Source organism: Ammospiza nelsoni, chromosome 2 (genome assembly GCF_027579445.1).
Source record: "Ammospiza nelsoni isolate bAmmNel1 chromosome 2, bAmmNel1.pri, whole genome shotgun sequence".
Classification (NCBI taxonomy): Eukaryota; Metazoa; Chordata; class Aves; order Passeriformes; family Passerellidae; genus Ammospiza; species Ammospiza nelsoni.
The window spans coordinates 17,666,307-17,677,306 of record NC_080634.1 but is presented as its reverse complement, the minus strand read 5'-3'; the positions used below and the strand labels follow the sequence as shown (position 1 = coordinate 17,677,306).

Genomic DNA, 11,000 nt, shown 5'->3' with positions numbered 1-11,000 from the left:
CCTCCAGATGTGATGCCTTCAGTCTGCTGTCAGTAATCCAGCAATCTCCAGTGGAAGCCTTTGAAACTGGCTCGCCTTCAGGATCTTAGTTTTGAAGAGCCCTTGATTTCTGTTTTAGAAATTTGAGAGACAAGGTAGACATTTGGTGGTTGGCTTTGGAATTTTTTTTTTCCTTGTTTAGGAAATACTCTCCCTTATGACAGACTTTTTTTGACTCTTATAACACAAAGAGAACTACTGAGCTAAAATACAGTGTTTAGGATAACTTGTGTTCAAATCAGTCACTGTTGCAACAGGAATCCCACAAGGCTACCCCTAGAATAAGCAGAAACCTGAGGAAACAGTTCTATCATAAAAACATCATTTTGTTAAAAGCCAAAACATTTCAAAGGAATGTATTTTATATGGATAAAGTGGAAGTCTGACAGCATTAAAATACTTTGGGTTTACTTTTATGTGACAAAAGTATTGTAAATTTCAGTGCATTTTTCAACAATTTGAGGTATGAACAAAAAAATTAGCAGAATGTAAAAGTAAAAAGAATCATTATTTTGTTTCAGGTCCAAAAGAAATGCTTTTATGATTTAGAAGTTTGGAAGAATGATTTTTTTGTATGTTTTAAAACCTGAGTTGGCTTTCCAACAAAATAAACGCAAAGAGGTAAAAATTCCTGACTGATCTTGTTTCCAGCAATCAATCCAGATGACAAGTCTGTTAAAAGCACCACTACACTGGTATTTTTCTGCTATCTCCCTACCCACAAAGATCCAAGTAAAATGCACAGCAAAATGATAGACAAACCCAGAGAGAAGCCTAGAGTCCAATATTTAGTTGTAGACACCAACATTTTGCATCCTGGTTTCAAACAGGCTTCACCATGAAGCCTGAACATCAGGATCATCCCCATTAAAGTGTCATAGCAATTTTGGGTGAATGTGAAGCAGCTAAGCCATCCAAGACCAAATTTTAAAGGTCAAATGCCTGTTGTAGAAATATTATGCTTGTCAGCAGCCTTGGCTGATGCAAGAGATTGCACTAGCACAGAATTTTGACTACTGCTCATCAGTGTAGTACTCATTCTTCAGAACAAGTCCCTGAAGAACAGTACTAAGGTACATGAATAGGACAATGTGGAATAAATATTTTTAAAATATGGAGTTGTACTTCTGCCAAAGCAATTCACAGGCACTCAAGCAAAACAGTCACATTACTCTTAGCATGCAAAGGATTTCCACACACTGCTAGGGAACACGCTGAGGATTATTCTCAATGAGCATCACCTAGTGAAAAAAACAATGGTCAAAAATATCATCTTTGATGCAAATGACATTTGAATCACAGTGAAAAGCAGTATACATAATAATAGCATATTGCCAGAGGCATCCAGCTGCAGGTATCCAAATGTTTTTTTCAAAGAGTAGATCCTTTAAGCAAGTCAGTACCTGTTTTCACAAAAATTTGCACAGTAACTTAGAGCAGTTAAGTGATTTGCCCAAGAATATTCAAGATCAGGCGAGAATGGCACAGTGGCAGCCCTGTGAGCAGACTCCTGCTCTGCCAGTTTGCAATTCCCCAGCCCGGAAAGCAGCCCAGCAGTGTCTCTGCTGCAGCAACAACTGGCAAGCCTTCCATTAAGGGCTGCCTGTCTGATGGGTGCTCTACCCACATTAACCAAGATGTAATGCATACACCAGCAAACACATCCACACGATAATGAGAGGGTGAAACAGCAGCATCCACATGAAGCAAGACCTCACTGAAGTGAGTGATGCCACTATGCCATTTTTTCTTAAGCCTGACTACATCTTTAAAATATTTGGAAGTGTAAATACTGCCTTTGCGTTTAACGACACAATAAAAAGTGGTTTAATACAGCAATAAAAACTCCAATATGCCTTGACAAAGTTATTTTAAACACAGGTCTAAAGCCCATAGCTACTATGTTGTAGACAGATTTAATTTCAGAAAGGCCTTGACACAATACCATTTTAACTGAAAGTAAAATATTCTGCATATCCAGACTTACTAAATAAATCTCAAGGTTTTTATGGCACTAATTAATGAGTATGAGCACATTGGGACTGCTGAGTAATTTGCACTAAGGCTATATATTTTAGATGCAAAAGCAGAAAGTGGCAGATGCCTAAGTACTGAAAATGGGGTTCAGGACCCTCTGAAATAAAATAGCTGCAAATGAGGAATTCTTATGCTTCAGGAGTGAATATTTACTACAGTGACCTAGGGCATAAGTGAGATCAAAGAACTAGAAGCAGCATGAACTGCATTCTGCCCTTCAAAACATCACACAAGGAAAACAGTGAACAGAGTTAATTGTGCTTGTTTGCAGCCATCAGCGTTTCATCGCATGTAACACTCAGCAAGGCACACAAACAGCTTCACAGCCACCGTGACAAAAGGGATTTGACCTGTGTTATCTCCCAGCCATGGGGTGGGAGACCCAACAGCCAGGGGTCCCTGCCCTTGCCAAGCCATGATCATAGCGCTAATTACCCCCAGGCAGCATTAATTATTCCCCCGGGCAGCTAAGGGGCCCAGCTGTTCCCCACAGGCGTCAGGGCCAGCCCTAAGGCCAGGAGCTGCCAGCACTGCTGCTGTAGTGGCAGCCACCAGTGGCCAGACAGCCCCACCTTGGCCAGGCAGGACAAGCAAGCATCTCTGACACATCTGTCCCCACGGAGTCCAGCAGGGGTGGTGACAGCTTTGGCTTTAAAACACCTTGAGCTCAGTGTTAGGATGGAAAGCATTTCCCCTCCCGCGTGCCCAATCAAGTGTTCAGAAGCCGAATTAGCAATTTTTAATTTTATTTTTAACAAACAATTAAGCCAAAATTTTGCATTTCAGTTGGAATGAGGAAGGCACTGCTCTCACACACAGCACAGTTAACAAGTGTAAGGGGACAGTGGTCTCTGCTTGGGTGGCAATCTCTTTGTCTGGCACTAAAAGCCCCAGAGCTGCTTCTGTGCATGACCTTCCCACAAAGAGCCTTCACCTCCTTGGGGCAGCAGCTCCTGAGGCTGCAGGTCACAGGACAGGGAAAAGGCAGGTTTTATTCTGGACAATCACAATCAATTCCAGACCTGTTAAACCTACAGAGTAATGAGCCACAGAGAATGTTTAAACGTACAGATTGTGCAGACTAGAACAGCATAGGTTTGTCTTTTGAAAAACAATTCAATTTGACTTTGAAAAAAGATAAAATATCACAGTGAACAGAAGTTAAAGCACAGAAAAAACAAGTTCTACAGCATACATAATTTGCATAAGAATTGTATTTATCTATGATTTTTTCCTTTTAATGTGGAAAAGTATATTAAAAGGAGTTTATCTTTATCAGAATTATTTTGGTGTTTCTGCCAGAGCATTCTTGTGCCAATTGTTCCTGCCCTCACCTGGCATCAAATATTTTTCCTATACCAAGATTAGTCAGCATACTTCCAGGGAATCAAGGTGGTATTACAGCAAGATAAAAATTAAAATACACAGCGTTCTCAGATCACACGCAAAATAATTGGCAGAAACAAGACTCAGTCTTCTGATTTAGACACTATGGAGCCCACTTCTTGTTAATTAAAAAAGGTTATGTGAATGATTTAGATGAGCAATTCAGAAGAATTATGAACCTTCCCAAACCTTTTTTCAAAATAAGATCTGAAATTTCTGGAGACTCATAAAAAGCTAACTTTAGTCACACATACCTCTGTTGCATACATGCGCACACAAGTGCACACCCCAAGCTCTGTTTTCTCCTACCCTTCCCATATTTAACAAGCAGTAAAAGTGTCAGAATAATCTTGAAGAATAATGCCTGTGTCAATGGAAAATTTTCCACCCCACACTGCCTTCAGACACACCATGTTCTTTTTCAGGGAAGGAATTCTGAAAACAGCTTGACTGTTAAAAAAACAGCTATAGGAGTGATGAAAATAATAAGGAATAAAACTTTGTTTTTGTTAACCAAAAAGCATTTTGATGAATGCCATTTCGTGCTTGACTTTTTAAAATGTCATTCAGCATGCACGAAGATTTGGGAGAAGCTTTTTATTAAAAAAAAATCCAAGTGCTTTTTGGCACTCTACAAAAGCACCTCTAACCACGTGATTTTTTTAACACTTGAATGTGAAAGAACATCTATTTTGAAAACATTGCTCAGAATTCAGTTTATTTGCTTTGCCTCAGCATTATCAGTGGCCCAAAGGAGCATGAGAGGAGCTGAACTCCTGTCCTCAGCATGACTGGTGTGGAAGCTGCACCCAGTAAGCGCATTTAGGCAGCCCTGGGGGTGCCAGGGGCTGGCAGGCCCTGAGCACCATGCCAGTGCCACGGTGATGCAGGTGCCAGCTGGAGAATGCTCACTCACTGCTGATACCACAGACACGTGCAGGGGAGTGTGGTTCTGCCATCTAGATCCCCAAAAATACGCCTGCAGCAAAACCCCAGCCTAACATACAGCAAGAGTTATCTACCCATGGCATGCTCAGGGGAGCCAAAGCAAATCCGCTGAAGACACAGAGCTAAAGCCAGGAACTTAGAGTGTTATTAGATGAAAGTTACTTTTAAGAGGGAATACCAAGAGGATACTTTAAACATGTTTTAAGGCAATATAACCTGATTTCAGAACTCAATTGATTTACCTTCTCTTTTCAAAGTACACTCGTGAATAAGAGGAAGACAAAAGCAAAAAAAGAAAGCTGAAAAGGTAGTAAATGTCAGCCTTCAGAAAGCACCACTATCGTCCAAATAAATGCAACTACTCACATTTAAATTCCTTTTTAAAACCACACTACAATAAAGGCATCAAAAACCTCCTCGCAGTTAAGGAGTCACTGGGGGTTTTACCTCAAGGCAGCACAGCTGCATTCCCAACACAGGAACCAAAAGATTTACACTCGGGAGGCAGTTGCCTTCTGTCCTTAGGCCATTCAAGAATGCTCTCTGTTCTGGCACCTCAATTGTTATGGTTCTGGGTCAGTGTTTCTCTTTTCCCAAAATCAGGATTATAAAATACGATCCCATTAGAATTCACCGCCAGTGACTGCTGTGTTCTCACCTCAGCCACTGCCTTTTTGATCTGAGACAGGAGGAGCATGAATTAGTGACTCACCATCTTTCACAAGGAAAAGTGCCATTTAGTTTTAAAACAAACAAACAAAAGCAACAAACAAACAAATGATAAGTCTTGAACTCTGTTCCCAGCTGCTTCATTTTACTCTTTCATCTCTGGATGCTCAGCTTCTTCACCCTACACATGCAGAAAATAAAGTCTCAAGAAATTCTTTCAGTGCAGAAATCTGGGTCATTTAACCTTTTGGGGTTTGGCAGCATTGCTTAACTCTTTCTGAGCCAAAAGTTAATCCTTATGAAGGCTTTTGAAGCCTTGTAGAGCCCATACTTCATGGCAAAACCACCCTGCACACAATAGTAGTTAAACTCCAAGTTCTTTTTGCTCTGGAGATTTTATAGATTTAAAATGAAGTTATCTAACTTTTGTTTAAAGTATTCCTAAATCAGTTTCAAGGCACAATCTATTAGAAAAAAAAAAATTCATCCTACATAGTACAAAGGCTGACTTCTGCACAAGAGTGTACATGATTTAATTTTGGTTGACTAACTTGACATTCATACACCACACTGTGCAGAACAAGACAGCGAGTATTCAATAAGACACTGACACTGTACATAAATTTAAGATTATCCATCAGCTGCAGTTCCTTACTGAACTGGTTTCCCATATGTGATTCTTTTAGGACCATAAATATTTCAGGGAGATAAAAAAAGACTTTAAAGAACCCTCCCATCCCCCAAAGAAAGCATGAAATGAAGAACGTGGAAAAGGTGCAGAAATAATCCTGGCCTGACCTTTTGGCCACAGATCACTGTCACTTTTAAAAAATTGATTTAATAAACTTTGAATAGTTTTGTATTTTATATTTATCTGCATAGAAGCATTAGGACTAATATGTTTATTATTGCACAGACAAAAAATACAACTGATGAATCAATTTAAATAGCATTTGAACTACTGCTTTTATAACCCAAGGCTTACATTTTTCCATCTCCCTCCCAAAAGGCAATGCATTCCTTACTTGCTCATCTGCAGGAATTTACAGGTGTTAAATTAGCCACAGTAAGCCTTACCTTTATTCCCTGATCGCTATCAAAACATATTGAGAATTACAATAGAAACATATTGAGAATTACATAGAAAAAGTTAATTAGAAGTTTGAATAGAAGCTCCAGAAAGTTCAAACAAAAGATTTTTCCCTAGTTCATGCCAAGATCTGGCTGCATGCATAATTACACACAAATCAGACTGTAACTTTCCATGTTTTTATTCAATAAAAAAATAAACCTATCCCCTCCAATCTAGCTAAATGTTTATAAATAACCAGGGCTCCCATTGCAGTCAATACCTTGTGGATGCGATGTTAAAGTGATAAGACAGGCACAAGAAGACCCAAAAGTTCCAGTGATTTGTGTTGTTGGGGCAGCTTGCCAGGTTCCCCATCTAAATCTAGCCTATAAATAGAGGTGTTCTAATGTAAAAAATTTCCCAAGTATCCACTCTAGTTTAAAGACAAGTTCTTTCAATGTCAGCTTTCCACAAGTATAAATGATTGAGTTTAGCTCATAAATGTCATCTGAAAGTAAATTTTAAGATTGCTGCTTCCAATATTCATACCAAAATAGCAAGTTTTATGTTAAAGGCCACTGTCTGCCTTACAGAAAGAAGTTCCACATTTCTCCTTACAGCCTTGGCACACAGGTACTTAAATTAACCAGGCAAGCAGCAAATTGCACACTTTGTGCAAAGGATGATGCACATAGATTTATTGGGGGTTTTGCAGAGTTTTTTGGGTTTTTTTTTACTTTACTTCATTTGACAGTAAGCAAAAGTTAAGACTATCTGTATGTCTCAAAACCTATCCTAGCTCGGTTTTCTTTTCAAACAAGCTGTTAGTGACCATGGTGGAAATGCTGTTAAAGGGAATTCAAGCAGACAAGACAAGAGAGCCAAGGCACAGACATTAGGACACATGCCAGCATAACAAACAAAGGTCTTCTGTGTCAGGAGGTCTGGGAACCTGCTAGCTCAACATTCCACTCACTACTTAGCCTTAACCATCACAGGATATGGGGCAGAAGCATTTCTTAATAACACATTTTCGGCCTTGAAAAAAGGCTCAGTTGCAACTGCCATCAGATTTCTATCACAGTTTCCTTGAAGCAGATTTGATTAAGCATCATGGATGGTCATAATTCCAGTTTTTGTGACTAGTTTGAGTAGTTCACACAATGCTTTGTGCACTGGTTGCAGATTTAATACAGGCGCTGGCACTGCACTTCCTCCAGTGTGAAGCTGGCGTGACAGAAAAGGAGTAAGTTTTGTAATACTTCTGTGGCCATAATGGTGTTGAGATGTAAGACTGGTGAAGAGTAATAATAGCTTTATTTAGGCATCCTAATGGGCAAAAAAAAAAAGGCAAAAAAAAAAACCCCAATCCAAAATAAACAAAAAAACCCCCCTACAAAAATACAAACCACCAAAAGAAAGAAACAAACAAAAATTCTCCCCACACTAAGTGTTCTTTTTGATCATTTAGATACTTAAGATATTTCAATATTTAATATTTTAAGAGTCAAAATAAGCCACAGGACCTTTGTGAAAAATGTTTTATGTTTCATTAGGTTTTCTTCATTAGAAAAATCTTGCATAGAAGCACTGATCATCACACTATCCTGACTCAGGAAAAGTGAAAAATATTATTTAGATATCACCACCCATTAGGTTCTGCCTTGTTCCTCCAGATTTGCATTTCTGCCTCTCCAGCTTTGCTCAACTCTTATTCCAAGCATACAAACTACTTTTTACCTGATGGAAGTGTGTCACACTAAAGTCTAAACCCCAGTAAACACATTTCCACAGCAACAACAAATACTCCACTCCTGCAGCAGCCATCAAAATCCATCCACCCTACACAAACACTTTCTAAAATGTGCTATGCTTCATTTCTTTGCCCTCTGGGAGAGACTAGGCAGCCACTATGTAGTCATGGACATACCTATGAAATACAAGAGCACAATATCTCACAAAAACTGCCTCTGCTTTCTATCTTCATGAAAGACCTACAAAAGTAAAATCAAGAAAATAAGATTACTAACTCTAGTAGATGCTGTGTACTCAATATTCAAAGTAACCAAGAATTTAGAGTAATCATTTTGAAGCCCATTAGAATTTATCCTATTTCCACTCTAATGGAGCTTCTCCACTTAGGGACACAGGTGAGCATGTCTCTTAAGAATATGAGATCACAAACTTTTCAAGCAACATGTGCAACATAAAAGCATATTAAAAAAAATAAATAACAGTAAAAAATCCCTGCATTTGTTTTGTAGTCTGCAGGTCATATAAAGTCTTTCTCCTGATAAGGAAAAACGCAGTTAAAAAGCTGAATGTCAAGGAAACTGTGCAGCTCCACTCCACAGAATAAAAAAAAAAGGATACTGAGCTGTGTGAAAGTCTTGGAAAAAAAAAATCAAGACAATTGCACTCTGCTTCTGACCATTTTATGAGAAAAAAATAAAATATTCTTTCATTAAGTTCTTAATTCCTAATTATATGTACAGTTAGAACAAGATCTAGAAATAGCCAGCAGTTGAGTATGGTTTTCCTTTCCTTCTCCTCAATTGTAAAGCTAAACCTAAAGCTCTTTGTTCTGGAAGTTGAGAATGTGATGCAGTGTACAAGTTGTGTTCCCTTTTCACCTATACTTTCCTTATGGGATTCCTGTGTGCTACCTCCCAGACAAAAAGCTTCATTTACTGCTCTGTTCCCTGAAGCACAGGAACAGAAACCTCAGTGGGCTGCAGGAGGTGGAGCAATACCTGCACCACAGGTTCAATCAGCTCTGACAGGTGCACAGATCAGCTGAGGGGACAGACACCATCCAAACAAAGACATCTTTCCAAGCCATGGCCACAAAGTATTTGCAGTCATATGTGGGTGTGCCCCACTGTGATATTAATTCTATTATTGAGCCATATAGAAAGTTTGCTTAATTTATGAATACTTGCCTTTAGTATCCTTTTAGTTGCTCTTAAGTCTTATTCTGAAGGGCTTTTAGTATCTGGCAGTTGAAGCAACACTCAGTGAATAACATCAGGGCACACAGACCCACAAATTATTTCAAATACATTTGAGAAGCATCAATAGACATTATATTTGCAAATATGCATGGAAGCATTTAAGTAAATGCAGCATACTACTTCCAAAAGTACAGACCTATCAGTAAAACCATTAAGCTCAGCACTTTTACCTTCCTTTAGCTGCATTAGAAATGACTGCTTGAGGTTGGCTGGAGCTCCTGCTAATGGATTTTGAATGCGGTGCACTTTCTCCACCTCCTGTTTTAGAAGCCTCTCATCCCATTTCCATGTACATCTTGTGCCTCCAATTGGCTGGGAGTTGCTCTCCTACGTACCAATTAACTCATAATCAGGTGGAGAGTTATCTTAACCTTGGCACAGCTCCCCTGACAAGCTGGACCTGAAGCTTCACAGTTCAAGCACCACTTTTAAATCCAGTCACACGTGTGGCAGAGAGCAGGACACAGCAAGCCCATGCCTCACCTGGTGGTGGGGCTGTGTGACGGTGTTCACAGGGGAAGAGGGAAGAGAAGAGGATCTGACTCCATGTTTCAGAAGGCTGATTTGTTATTTTATGATATATATTATATTAAAAGTATACTAAAAGAATAGAAGAAAGGATTTCATCAGAAGGGTAGCTAAGAATAGAATAGGAAGGAATGAATAACAAAGGCTTGTGGCTCGGACAGAGTCTGAGCCAGCTGGGCTGTGATTGGCCATTAATTAGAAACAACTCTGAGACCAATCACAGATGCACCTGTTGCATTCCACAGCAGCAGATAATCATTGTTTACATTTTGTTCCTGAGGTCTCTAGCCTCTCAGGAGAAAAAATATTAAGGAAAGGATTTTTCAGAAGATATCATGGCTGCAGGGCTTTTGTAGCAGGACTTCAGGGCACCTGGAACAGAACATGCTTATCCCCAGCTGCTGCTGTGCCTCAAAGACATGGAGGGCTTGGTTCATGAGGTGAGCAGAAAGATTTTTTGCTGAAAGTAAATACATGAAATACCTATAGGAGAGCCCAGGTTCTCACAAGATGGGGTAATCTGTGAGGAAGAACAGCATACCTTCCTCAGACTCTCTTTGCTCCTCTGGCATCACATCACAGGCTGCTGGGAAGGCTCAGAGGAATCTCCATGCATCAGGTTGTAGCAAAATCAGGCTTGGCCACCAAAGGTATCCCACAGCAAGGAGAGGAGAGTCCTCACTGGCCAAGCCCAACCTTTAAGGGTATCCAGGAATAGAAGGTCCTGCAGCAGCCAAGGTCAGACAAAAGTTTAGGTCATAAGGCAATCTCCTGGCAATAAAGCATGTCTGGTGCCAGGCAGGAAACCAGTCCACAGGCCAGCATTAGGATCTGGTCTGGTAATTACCAAGCTGGGCCTTCATGGTGGACAAAGTCAAGCCAGGAGGTCAGTCCAGACATCACAGTCTAGATCAGGAAGCTGAGAACACTGAAGAGGAACATTCCTTCCGCAGAGCTCAAACAGGAACCAAGAGCCCAGAGCTGGTTTAAATAGAAGGTGTGGATGGAGGCCTCAGGTGAGTCTCTTTAGGGTCACTAAGGCTTTTCAGTGCCCCCAGGGCCTTGCTCCCATTCCTTCCTCAGGGTGCATTCACAGAGAGCGTGCCACGGTTTCCTATTCACTCTCAGCTGGTTGTCTTCTTCAGCTATCAGCTATCCCCAGCCCAGAAAGATCTGTATCACTCACAACCTGTGCATGAGTGGTGAAACAAAACAGCCACTTCTTTTCTTTTCATTCCAATGCATCCTTTTGGAGACTTTATGGTCCCAATCCCCTTCTGAGAGACTTTGGCAAAATAATTACATAA

The 11,000-nt window shown here is 40.1% G+C and overlaps 1 long non-coding RNA gene across 1 annotated transcript; it reads right to left on the bottom strand.

Moving 5' to 3' along the window:
- Window positions 1-2,805: 2,805 nt before the first annotated feature.
- Window positions 2,806-10,638, bottom strand: LOC132069892 (uncharacterized). The gene is made up of 3 exons (XR_009417842.1): window positions 10,541-10,638; window positions 10,235-10,417; window positions 2,806-5,260 (listed from the first exon to the last, which is right to left on the bottom strand). It is a non-coding gene; the product is annotated as an uncharacterized LOC132069892 (long non-coding RNA).
- Window positions 10,639-11,000: the final 362 nt, after the last annotated feature.